This window comes from Rhinolophus sinicus, linkage group LG01, assembly GCF_036562045.2.
Source record: "Rhinolophus sinicus isolate RSC01 linkage group LG01, ASM3656204v1, whole genome shotgun sequence".
Lineage (NCBI taxonomy): Eukaryota > Metazoa > Chordata > Mammalia > Chiroptera > Rhinolophidae > Rhinolophus > Rhinolophus sinicus.
This window is the reverse complement of record NC_133751.1, coordinates 72,005,035-72,019,117: the sequence shown is the minus strand read 5'-3', so window position 1 is coordinate 72,019,117 and position 14,083 is coordinate 72,005,035. Positions and strand designations below refer to the sequence as shown.

General features: G+C 39.8%; 1 non-coding gene across 1 annotated transcript; it reads right to left on the bottom strand.

Annotated features, from left to right (window-relative positions):
* Positions 1-3,053: 3,053 nt before the first annotated feature.
* Positions 3,054-3,157, bottom strand: LOC141568195 (U6 spliceosomal RNA). Its single transcript, XR_012491241.1, has one exon. It is a non-coding gene; the product is annotated as a U6 spliceosomal RNA (small nuclear RNA).
* Positions 3,158-14,083: the final 10,926 nt, after the last annotated feature.

Below are 14,083 nucleotides of genomic sequence, written 5' to 3'. Positions count from 1 at the left end.
ATCGTACAATACAATGCTATCAACTATAGTCATATCCTCAGACCTTATTCATTTTATAGCTAAAAATTTGTATCCATTTACCAACCTCTCCCTATTTCCTCCAGCCCCCAGCCCCTCACAATCACTCTTCTACTCTGTTTCTATGAGTTTGACATTTTTGTGTTTTAGATTCCACATAGCCAAACTATACTCTTAAACAAAACAAAATTAATCCATGATTAAGTCCCACAATTCTTCTCTTTATAGCTTTCTTTCTGGTTATAGGAAAGTGTCTTTTAGCACTAAACTCATATCTAGTTCCAGTCTTTTCAGAATCTTATGATTATTTCCGCCTTGCTCACAGTGTGTGGTGAAGTAATTGCAAGGTAAGGTGCTGCATTTAATCCTTTTTTGTATGGTTTGATTTGGCACTCTGGAATGTACAATTTCACATATAGGAACAAGCAGAATGACTCAAACTGCTATTGAATGCAAATTTCTGCCTGTTTCCTCAGCATGGTAGGTAGTAAAACCAAGGAACTACAGGTTGTGAGTTTAGAGGTCACCTATTTCCTTGTAATTTACAGTGTGATTAAAGGCTAGCAGCATCAGTATCATCAGTTTGTTCAAAATGCAGAACATCATGCCTCATCTCTGACCTGTTGAATCAGACTACATGTTTTTTCAAATTTTTATTAAAGTACAGTTGGCATATAATATTATATTAATTTTAGGTGTACAACATAGTGATTTGATATTTATATATCTTATAAAATGATCACCAAGATAAGTCTACTACACATCTATCAGCATGCAAAGTTATTACAATATTATTGACTATATTCCCTGTGCTGTACATTATATCCCCATACTTATTTATTTTATAACTGGAAGTTTTCACCTTCAACTTTTTCATCCATTTTCCCATCTCTCTCCCCTCTGGCAACTATAGTTTGTTCTCTGTATCTATAAGTCTATTTCTTTTGTTGTTGTTGTTCATTTGTTTTGATTTTTTAAAATTCCACATATAAATGAACTCATATGGTATTTGTCTTTCTCTGACTTATTTCACTTGGCATATTACTCTCTACATCTATCCATCATGTTGTTGCAAATGGCAAGATTTAATTCTTTTTTCCATTGAATATGTGTACCACATATTCTTTATCCATTTCTTTGTTGATGGACACCTAGGTTGCTTCTGTATCTTGGCAATTGTAAATAATGTGTGTGGGGACAGAGCCCCAGAAAGCAGTTTCCAGGCTCTCAGCCTCTCGTGGAAAGGTGCTGGCTCAGGTAGTAAATGGCCATCAACTGTGATTGGATGGCCATCAGCTGTGGCTACTTGGCCGTCAGCTGTAACCAGTGAGCCATTGGCCACTAATATAACTGCTGTGACTATGCTAGCAAAAAATGGGAGCTAGCAAGAGCGGATTGCAGAGAGGCAGATGCCGCCAGCGAGAATATAGTGATATGACTCCCCTACTTATGGCTCCGTGGGTGTTCCTTTTTGGCCTCACCATATCCTGCGTTCTTATGTGGGGAGCAGGAGCTGAGACCCCGCAGGCCGTCCCGCATGATAAATGGCGCAGCGAGCAGGGTCTCCTGCATGACAATGCTGCTGTGAACATTAGGGTTCATATATCTTTTTGAATTAGTATTTTATTTTCTTCAGATAAATACCCAGAATTAGAATTATTGGGTCATATTATAGTTATAGTTTTAATTTTGGGGGGAACCTCCATACTGTTTTCCATAGTGGCTGCACCAATTTACGATCCCATCAACAGTGTACAAGGATTCCCTTTTCTCTACATCCTCTCCAAAACTTGTTCGTTGCCAACTTTTGACAGTGGCCATTGTGACAGGTGAAAGGTATTTTATCATTATGGTTTCTATATTTTAACAAGATCCCCAGGTGATTTGCTTACTTGCAGTATAGCATCTCAGATTAAGTAGGAAACCAGGCTATATTTAAGTGTGTGAAGTCACAGAAACTCATTCGAATTTCTTCTTCCTCCAAAGCATCTGTCGTGCGGGGAGGCCTGCAGGGTCTCTGGTCCCGCTCCCCACATAATGCAGGATATGGTGAGGCCAAAAAGGAACACCCCCGGAGCCATAGGTAGGGGAGTCATACCACTACGGTCTCACTGGAGGCTGGGTTCACTGGACGTGCGACCTGCTGTCCGTTTTGTCTGCAACCCACCGACAACTCTCTTGCACTCTCCTCCACTCTCCTCCGTAGCCGCAGCAGTTATATTAGCGGCTAATTGGCTAACTGGCTACAGCTGACGGCCAATCAGCCACAGCTGACGGCCATCTACTACCCGAGCCAGCACTCCTCCACGTGAGGCCGAGAGCCTGTAAACTACTTTCTGGGGCTCTGCCCCCACAGCATCCTAATCAATACTTATGATCATTTTGAACGTTATTTTAGTGATAACTTTACCTTGCTCAAATGAATCACGTGATATCTAAATTTATTAGTCCAGAATTCATCACCAAACTTACTCTGAACTTTTCTACCCTTATTTCTAGTCTTTTTATTTTATGCCTCTACTCCAACAAAATTGATCTACCTTAAAAAGAATGGGGAAAAAAAATTAATGTACCTGTGTTGCATAACAACCCTAGCAGTCAATTCTGTCTATAGCCTATTCCATATATTTTTCCACTCTGGAAACTCTTTTCTTATCTCTCTGCTTGGGTAGATTCCATTCACCCAGTAAACTCCACCTCCAGGTGATTCAGGGTACAATCTGACTCACCTATACTTCTAAAGACTTTCACTAGAGTGAGCAGTGCCTTACTGTGTTTTGTTTAGCCTGTATGGGGGCTTTAGAAAACTAGAATTAAAATGCCTTTAAAAAAGACATGAGCTCTCTAGTTTGACCAGAGTCCTCACTGTTCTCTTTTGTGTCATCCTTGAACAGATTCATATACTTGCAATACCAAACTTCCATTTATCATCCCTTGACCTACTAATTCTCCCCTAAATAGAGAGTTTCTCCAATGATCTTAGTCCAATTCCCAAGTCACACACAGATTTTTTTTCTACATTTAATCTTTTTAAAAAATATATGGAACACTTCATGAATTTCCATGTCATCCTTTGGGAGCCATGTTAATCTTCTCTGTATTGTTCCAATTTTAGTATATGTGCTGCTGAAGTAAGCACTACATTTAATTTTTTGATCCATCTTTCATTATCGGTATTATTCTGATGGGGCTGCAATAACAGATTACCACAGACTAGGTGGCTTAAGCAAAAGAAATTTATTTTCCTGCAGTTCTGGGGGCTGAGAACTCTAAGACTGAGGTGTTGTCAAGGTTGGTTTCTGCTGAGACCGCTCTTCCTGACTTGTAGACAACCACCTTCTTGCTTTGTCCTCAGATGGCCTCCTCTCAATGCTCTCATAGAGAAAGAGATTTCCAGTGTCTCTTCCTCTGTGTCTCTTTTGATAGAACACCAGTTCTATTGGATTAGAGTCCCATATTTACTTTGGTTACCTCTTTAAAGATCCTATCTCCTACACATCTGTGGTTTGGACTTGGAAAGTTTCATGGAAGAACGCACACCTCAAGATATGTCCTCTTGTGATTTGCTACTCCGTATAGCATGGTTTCCCTGTTTTAATTAGTTTCATTATTATTTAGGTATGGCAAGGCCAACAGATCAGGAGACAACTGCCCAACTGCCTTAAAATGACAGTTTGTTACTGCTAGTTCCCAAGAGTCAGAGGCATGCCACATCATGAGGGCCACGTGGAGAAGCACCAGAGGGAGGGGATGCAGTAGGATGTGGACAAGAGTCTTTATTCTGGTTTCCATGGACAGGAATGAGAGGAGCAAAGTAAGCAAGATTACAATTGGATTGGTTGAATAATTTCAATGGTCTCTAGGGCATAGGAGCTGTACCTACTTGTCTGGTACCTAGCTCAGGGGTGATTAGAGCTGATGGATGATAGCCCAGTTTGTGAGAAGCTGACAAAGTAGGTAATTGGGGATATAGGCTCTGTATTAGTTGGTTTGCATTTGAAAGGCATCCTCACAGGTGAATTGTTTATTATGCCTAGGAATTGGCTAGCCCTGAATGAGGCAGTTCCACAGAGTCAGCAAGGTCCCAAATGTCAAAGAATCAGAATACAGAAAGTAAAAGACATGGTTAATGCACTTCCTAAGAAACTCAGAAGCGTTTTTGTCTTTCTTGGCAGCAGGTACATTTGTCTTTGTACCTTCCATAGGAGGCTAAGAGAGGGAAATTTGAACAATTCAATCATCCTGCAAGAATACCTCCAGCTTACACTCTTAAAGATAACAGTATACAGGGACATTATGGGAACAAAGGAAGATTAATGGGAAAGCCAAAGTTCCTGATAAGAAAGTCCTTCTCCAAGCATTTCTCTCTCTCTCTCTCTCTCCCTCTCTCTCTCTCTCCCCCCTCCCTCCCTCTCTCTCTCTCTCTGTCTCTCTCCCTCTCTCTCTCTCTTTTCCTATAGTAAAGCTACAGATGCTCTCTAAAGATTGTATTCAGGCTTTAATTCATCAACTAAGATGTTCACTGATGACAAAACTGGTAAGCTTCTCCTGGATGATCACCTGGATGGCTCTGAGTTCAGCAGACAGGGCATCTCCTCCGGGCTGTTTTGCCAAATTCCTAGTTTCTCAGAGAGGAACGCCAAGGTGCACCAGCAGCCTGGTGCATTTCGTTTCAAAAAGCTTCACAAGCACTCCCTGGTTTGCAGTGGAGCACACGTATGTGTGCATACATAAGTATATAGGTACACACACACACGTGCACACATGCATGCATACTCAAAATGACAGATCACAGAATACTCTGACCTAGATCCCAGTCAGCAAGTGTCTGAACCAAATGCAATTGTCTCCCCTTTCAGTACAACTGGAGGCCTTGCATTGTTACAGGTGGTCCCCAGCTGATGGCAATGTGATGATGGCAGATCACTGCTACAGACCTGAAGTGAAAGCAATTTATTTTTCTTCCACATTTAAGTTCCAGTTGCTCTCTGGAGAGAATGCTTGTGAGATCTTTTTAGCCAACTAAATGTAGACACTTTAACATTAGGGAATGTGGTGAAGATTTACATAGGTCCTTGTTCATTGAAGAACCACAGGTAAAATCTTAGACAAAGGAAAGAGGACAAAGGCATGGATAATTCAAAACATCAAATAATCCAGAATCTATTTTTATAATGCAAAATTACTATTCAAAACTGATTTCTGGTTTCTGATGATCCTTGACTGTCCATGCACGCACAAGAGTGAGATACAAGAAGCATATTGAAAGCTGTTTCTGGAACAAGCTGGTTTACTCACTGTAAGTGGTAGGGCAGCACCATGACCATTTCACTAAGAGATCCCCAGTTGTCCCTATCCAGACAGACGCTGTGTGTCAGATTCCACAACGTCCTAACTGGGGAGGTAGGTGTAGACATAAACATAGTTGATAGGATTCTTGGATGCAAGAGGGAAAGAGGAGCTGAAGAGATGCACCATTCAATACAGAGTAGTTTTCTCTATTCACCAATTTCCATATGACCTTCCCCCTGTTCCCACTGACTATGATCTTGTCCTGCACTTGAGAAAGTAAATTTCTCTTCTTCCCTGACAGTGGGGGGGGGGGGGGGAAGCTGCCTGACTGCATAGTTTGGAGGAAGAGACCCAACATAGTGATAAGCTCAAATGAATAAATAAACCAGTAACACATGGCAAAGTTTTTATTTTTCATGTGTTTCTGGCACCCTAGAATATTTATTGGCAAATGGAACCTTTATCTACCAATGATGAGCTAGCAAACAACCAGATGAAAAGGGCACCAGAATTTAAATTTCAAAGGAAAGAATATATAAATGAAATGAAATCATGTCATATTTCCAAGAAATTGTTATTACATTTTACATTTAGGTCAGGGCTGGAAGGAAATTTGCAGCAAAGAGGAAGAAAATGTTATACTTTTGGTCTACTCAAAACCAAATAGAGAAGGGGCTCAGTGTTTGTTTCTTTATTTATTTGTCTTGTACCTTTGTTGCTTTCAGTTTTATATCCCACATTTCAGTGAAATCATATGGTTCTCAACTTTTTCTGTCTGACTTATTTCACTTAGCATAATCATCTCAAGATCCATCCATGTTGTCATAAATGGCACTGATATGTGGGATATAAAACTGAAAGCAACAAAGGAACAAAACAAACAAACAAAGAAACAAAAACTCATAGACATAGACAATAGTTTAGTGGCTACCAGCAGGTAAGGAAGGGGGGTGGTAGATGTGGGTAAAGGGGGTCAAATATATAGTGATAGAAGGAGAACTGACTCTGGGTGGTGAACACACAATGTGATATATAGATGATGTATTATAGAATTGTACACTTGAAACCTATGTAACTTGACTAACCCTTGTCTCCCCAATAAACTTTAATAATAATTAAAAAAAAAACATAGAGAGGGGCCTCAGTTTGAGTCTTAACTGTGTTTGTCTTCGTATTCATTCCTCACTTAGCAGAGCTGAAGAGCCTGTGCTGCAAGATCCCCAAAATTCTATCTACGGACAAGCCTAAGAACCTCTATTCTGGGAAGAAGGGGCCCTCAGCCTAAGGTAAGACCTACATAAAATGCTCCCTTTTGGTTCAAGAATAATGGGATAATGGGACAGAATGTGAGAGGATGGAGTCTCTCTCCAGTGCCGGTCAGGCACTAAGACCAGAGGCAGCACGAGGTCACAATGTCTGGAGGCAGAACCATCGTCAGCTGTGGCATTGGCAGATCATCATCAGATGTAACTCACTTTTCTATGTTTTTCGTTTCCATCACGATGAAAAATGCAAGATTTTAATATAGTTGTAGAACAAATGAAACTGATTTATAGTTTATAATTACGTAGTTTATACTGTGCATTGCTGTATTTCCCATTTCTAATTGTTGCATTTTGTTTTCCTTCTATGACAAGAGTACACAAACTCTTTCTGTGAAGGGACAGATAATAAATATTTTAGGCTTTGTGTGTCACAAAGCCTGTAGCATACTGTTCTCTGTTTTTTTGTGTTTACAGCCTTTTAAAAGTATTTTAAAAATCATTCTTAGTTCATTGGTTAAACAAAAACAAGCCATGTACTAGGACATTGGGTATTCAGGGGAGTGCGGTGTGGTGGGGCTGGAAGCTTTGTACGCCTTCCTGCCACCTTACCTCCTCCTTATTTCACAATTATGACTCTTGGTCAGACTGTCCAGTTGCCTGGAACCAATCCTGGAGATTCATATCTGAGACTGGAGCTCTGATTAAGAATGAATAAATAGATCATTGTGCTTCACTCCAGTAGCCCCGGGCAGCACCACTCTGTTCTCCAAGATCCAGAAAATGGTGCTAGAGTTGAGGTGCCAGAGACTTTTCTCAAATCAAGTTACTATGGGAGCATGGACTCCATACTCCTGAGCAATGATCTGACCCGTATACAGGTATCCTGAGGAAGAAAACAGGGCTCTCGGCAGGCATTGGGGTCAGTGCTGGTGGGATATGCAGCGACCGGAGGAGCCACCTGAAGCTCAGCAGATACGCCAAGCCCGTAGATGTGCACCTAGGAAGTCCTCACTGTGGACATCACGCTAGAAATTGAAGAAGAAAAAGAATGAAATGACAGGTGCCACGTGGGAGCTGGTGGGACTGTGTTTGCAAACACATGTAAGACACCATCAGGTGACATCCAGAACAACAACAACAAAAAGGCAGCAGGAATTTTATAGGCGCATGGGGACAGAAGCCAAGAAATACTGTTTCCTATTGCTAGTGGTAACCAATTTTATATTTTAACGCAGAGGCTTAAAGTGGCCTGGAAAACACAGGTTTGTCAGATTGGTTCTGGTGTTGTTTCCCTCTCACATAAATGGAAGTAATCAATTTCAAATAAGAGAATAGTGCTGTATGATCAGGAAACCAATATGCTGGTTCTAGTCACGTGACTCAATAGCTGCATGACCTTGGAAAAGTCCCTTGATTTCTCTTAGCCTCACGTTTGTTCCTCCATATAGTGAGGGTCTAAAACAAAAGTGTCTAAGGAAATTACTTGTTTTAAATGTGTTATAAAATAGTTTGATATTAAAGCCATTAATTAACGAATAGTTTCTTAAATCACTTACCATATTCCAAATATCGTGCTGGGTAATGAGACTATTTAGGGAAACAAAGTCTCACCCTTAAGAATTTCTCTAAAAGGACCAAACCAACAATCACAACACAGGTTATTAAATGTTAGGATATGCCTTGTTTACTATGAGATTTTGGAGGACAGACCCTGTTGTAGAAATCAGAACGTAGGCCAAAGCTCCTGTGTTAACACTTTACAACATCAAGAAGGAGAGAAAAGGGAAAACAAAAGTGATGCATTCATAATAAAACAGCTGATACGTCGGTCACACTAAAAATCTCTAGACAGCTGTATGGATAACTCTGTGCTATCGAACAGTCTGAATGGGGTTGGGACACCAGGAGGAAGATAATAGGAATCTTCCTATCTCTCATTGGTCAAAGTTCATATTATAAAAAGAATCCTCTCCCTTGCAATTTCTGGATTATATGACCTGGCCCCAAGCCTGGGTTAACAGAATCCAGACCCCATGCACGGTGCTTCATCTGATTCTGGGAGAGCTCAGGAGAGCTGTAACTCAGAGGGGACAGTGAGTCAGGCCAGGCACCAGGGCCTTTGCCTTGGGTATGATGGAGGCATGCCAGAGCCCAGCTCTCACTTGGACAAGGTGGAGAAAGATGGTAGGTTTAGAAGTTGTGGTGATGGTAGAAGAGGGGCTCTACATCAAGCAAAGGACTGAGGCCTGAAAAGTAGATGAGAGTCTCAGTAAATCTGGAGAGGTGCAAAAATTGGGGCCAAAACAGACTAAGGCAAAGTTGAAAAAGGCTTCCCAAAGGAGGTTATGCTTACATGGCTGCTGGAAAGAAAGAAGGAATTTACAGGTAGATAAGCTGGAGCGGGGTGAGAGGTCATGAGGATGACAATGAGAGGTTGGCAACAAGCAATTTTCAGACTGAGAGAATTGTTTTTGCAAAGGCACAGGGTGTGAAAGAAGATCATCAGTCTAGTGAACTGCAAATATTGCTTGGCTGGAGAATCGTGGTACCTGAACAACCAGTGTCTTCTTCATTCTGAACAGCTGTTCTACCATCTCGAATTACCAAGCAGAAATTGAACCAAGGAAAGAGTTTATGACATACAAATGTCATGTTGGAGAGATGGCTAATCATCATCACTTAGTTATTCACTCAATTCATTCAACAAATACATGTTTTATGCCTACAGTGTACGAAACATTTTTATTACAATCAAGATTTAGACCACAGAACTCTTCTGCATTCTATGTAAGCTGGTTTCTTGAAATATTCTGACACAAGGATATTTCCAGTGACTGCTCCTCAATCTTTTTAATTTCTTCTGTTTATGGGACAGAATATGAGATTATCAGAGGGGATAGATGGATAGATAGATAGGTAGATAGATAGATAGATAGATAGATAGATAGATAGATAGATAGATAGATAGATAGATAGATAGATAGAATGCATATAGAGATAGGTTTTTTTTAATGCCCATGTTTTTCTGACAGCAAGTCATTAATTCTATAGATGACCTTCTTATATTGTGTTATCTGTGAAATGAGTATGGAAATTTGTTGACTGTTGGAATATTTTAAAGCATTAACACACTTAGTCATGAGGAAACTACTGCTCTTTTCTTGCCTCTGAGCCATTGTACACATTCAATTGTTTTCTATAAGGAAAAAATTTCTATTCACTTTGAATATCATCACTTGAGTTCATGTGAAGAATATTTCAATGATCCTTGAGAGTTTACTAGGATATTTTGTGCTGCTGCTAGATTTAGATGCCTAAGAATGAAGTAGAGTCGATATGCCCACAATTATCCACTGTCCTTCCCTCTGCTCAGATCCTTTCTTATATTGCAGATGACATGATCTGATATATAGAAAACACTAAATACTCCACTGTTAGAACAAATAACACACAGTAACACACTAACAACTTTACTCCACAGTAAAGCCCTCTTTACTGGGCTTAGAAGTCATGGTCCATCATTGTAACACTTTTTTGTTATTCCTCACATGCATTCCCGGTGTACTCATCTGAAAAAAAACTCTAATACTGATTAACTAACTTTCTGCTTACTCCGCACCTGTACTTGTTTTGTAGTTGGGAAAGACACACACACACACACACACACACACACACACACGCACAACTGTGCTGGCAGATCTCACTTTAAATGTGTAACCTGTAATCTCTCACATGAGCTCTTGTCACTGCCTAGAAAGTCAACTACATTTTCCTAATTCCTTCCTTCTCTCACTCTTCTAGACAGGCATTTAATACCCTTCTTTTGGGCAAACCTCCAGTTTCTCCTCCCTCATTCTCCCTTTTGGCCACTGGCTTTGGTTTGTAGTTCTCTCAGAAAATAGAATTGATGCAAAGAAAAGTACAGAATTCCTAACCACATCTACCAGCCTACTTATACTCTTGCCCCTATAAACTCACATTCCTCCTGTTACACAAAGTATAAACTGTCTGCACTCCTCTCTAAGGACAATCTCCACATGTCACTGGACCTCATCATCTGTATTCAAGAATAACACTACAGCCATTCTTTCTTCTCTCTCCCGCATCATCAATTTCTCCCTCCCTCCCTCCCTCCCTCCCTCCCTCCCTCCCTCCCTCCCTCCCTCTCTCTCTCTCATTCTTCCCATCAGCCTATAAATCTGCTCTATTTCTCCCACTTCAAAGGAAAAGAAAAAAAGTCTTTTAATTCCATATTTCTGTCCCCCTCCCTCCCCCATGTCTCTGCTCCCATTAATCCCCATTCCTTTCCTCTCATTCACCCATGAAACCTCCAGTGGGTTTTTGCTCCCCAGTAACATCATTGTTCTTGTCATGATTGTCAATTTGGAAGTCTGACGATCAATCTCAATTCTTATCTTACCTGACCCATCAGCAGCATTCGATAGAATTATCACTTCTGCTTCATGAAACATTTTCTTTATTTGGTATTTGAGACATCAAGTTCTCTTCCTCTCTCACCAACTCCTCTTTTTCAGTCTCTTGCTGATTTTTCACATCTCTCTGAACTCTAAATTTTGGGGTGCCCTTGGGCTAACTCCTTCATTTTCTATTTACATTATTTCCCTAGGTGACTTGATCCTGTCTCGTGGCTTTAAATGCCTTCTACATTCTGACAGTGTCCAATTTCTATCTTCAACTTACCCTGGCATTTCAGATTCATATATCCAAATATATAGTAAACATTCCCACGTGGATGTCTAGTAGGCATCTCAAACTTAGTATATCTACAATTCCTGTTCTCTGCCTCCACTACACAAAAACCTGCTCCTTTGCCCATCTTCCCTATCTTGGTAATTGCCAATAGACTCTTCTAGTTGCTCAAGACCAAAACAGTTCAGTGATCATGATTTTTTAGTTGATCTATAATTCATATACCATAAAATTCACTCTTTTTTAGTGTACATTTCAGTGGTTCTTGGTATATCCACAAGGTTATGCAACTACCACCACTGTCTAAATCCATTTCAGTCATCCCTTTTTGTTGTTGCATGGGCTTTTGATTTTTTTTTTAAAGGGAAATACAATAAAAAAAAATTACAGTGAGACATCACTATGCACCTATCAGAATGGCTATAATTAAAAAGTGACAACACCAAATACTGATAAAGATGAAGAAAAAGTGAATCATTCATACATTGCTGGTGCACATGCAAAATAATACAGCCACTTTGGAAAACAGTTTGGTAGTTTTTTGTTTTTGTTTTTGTTTTCTGTTTCTGTTCAGTCACTCTTGACTCCTGTTTCTCACACACTACATATCCAATCTATCAGCAAATTCTGTTAAATTTACACTCAAAATATATCCAGAATCTAAAAATTTCCCATCACTTACACTGTTATAAAATTGTGATGTGCCATGAGGATTGTTAATACAGTGTCCTAACTGGGCTCCTTGATTCCCACTCTCTCCCTCTCTCGACAAAACAACCATAGAAAGCCCTTTAAAAGTCATTTTAGTCATATTAAATCATCTAATCTATGAATATTGGTATCTGTCTATTTGTTTGTATCTTCTTTGATTTCTTTCATCAATATTTTGTTGTTTTCAGTGTATAACACTTACACTTTTTAGTTTATTCTAAAGAAGTATTTTATTCTTTTTGTGCTATTATAAATGGGATTATTTTCCTAATTTCATATTTAGGTTTGTTAATATATAGAAACAATGAATTTTTGTATGTTCATTATGTATGCTGTATCTTTACTGAATTTGTTTATTTGTTCTAACAGTGGAGTATTTAGTGTTTTCTATATATCAGATCATGTCATCTGCAACAAGGGAAAATTATACTTCTTCCTTTCTGATTTGGATGCTTTGTATTTCTTTTTCTTTCCTAATTGCTCTGTTTAGGAATTCTAGTACTTTGTTGAACAGAAATGGCAAGAGTGGGCATCCTTACCTTGTTGTTGATCTTAGATAAAAAGCTTTCAGATTTTTACTGTTGAGTGTGATTTTAAGCTGTGAGTTTTCACATGTGGCTTTTTTAATGTTGTGGTACTTTCCTTCTATTCCTAGTTTATTGAGGGTTTTTATCATGAAAGGGTATTTAATTTTGCCAAATACTTTTTTCTGCATCTAAAGACTAAAACAATTATGTCACTTTTATTCTTTATTCTGATAAGGTAATGTATTACATTAATTGATTTATGTATGTTAAATCATCCTCGCATCCCAGGGATAAATCATAGTTGGCCATGGAGTGTGATCTTTTTCATGTAATGTTGGATTAATTTGCTAATAATTTATTGAAGAACTTTACATCTATATTTATCAGAGATATTTGCCTTTAGTTTTCTTTTTTCCTTCCTTCCTTCCTTCCTTCCTTCCTTCCTTCCTTCCTTCCTTCCTTCTATTTTAAAGGAAAAGGAAAGGAAGGGGAAGAGAGCCACTGATAGAGCCTCATGTGGTACACAAGTTGGGTGAGGCTGGATTTCAAGGAGTCAACAGGGTGGAATGAATGGTGTTCACCAGGTTAATGTAGATTCTGATTTGGGGCCAGTGCTGAGCCTGGAGCTACTCAATGAAAGTCTCAGAGCATAGTGAGGCCAGCCATCACCTGCCTGGGGCCTGTGGACTCCCAAGAGTTGTCCAAGAAAAAGTGCAGTGCAAGAGGGACTGGCTGCTGGCCAAAAAAGTGCCTCCAGTGTTGCAGGAGTTGGAAGGGGCAGAGTCCCAAGGAGTCACCAGGACAGAGTGAGCAGAGTTCACCAGGTCAATAGTTTCAGATTTGGCTGTATGGGGATATATCAACACAGGAAAGATGGATTTTTCCTGCAAGCTTCATGGGAGGAGGTTTCTACACAGGGAAGATGGTGACTGTTCTTCCAATCCTCACCATGTAGCTATACATCTCAGTCTCAACCTGTGTGTCTCTGATGCCTTCCAAGTCACCATCCCTCCACTGGAACCCAAGGTGAGTGCCTGAGAGTGAGTGAATCTGTGTGAGGGTGCTTTAAGTAGACATCTGGGTTTCCCACAGCCTTCTGTCTCACCCAATCAGAAGCCCCACTGATTTTCACAGCTAGATGTTGTGGGTTGCCTCTTCCTGGAACTGGTACTCCAAGCTGGGAAGCCCTGTATAGGGCTAGGCTCCCTCACTCCTTCAGGGTGTGCCTCTGCAACCAAGATATCCCTTCTGATTTTCATCCACCACATTCAGGTGTAGAGCTAAAGACATTCACTTTTAAATATTAAATAAAAGAGAAGGTAAAATAATTTGAAACAGAGACTCAGATAATTGTACACCAATGTTCATTGCAGCATTATTCACAATAGTCAAAAGGTAGAAACAAATCACCTGTCATCAATAGGTGAATGCATAAACAATATGTGAAATATCTATACAATGGAATATTATTTAGCTATAAAAAATATTGAAATTCTATACATACTACAACATGGATGAACCTTGGAAATATTATACGAGTACTATGTGAAAGAAGTCAGA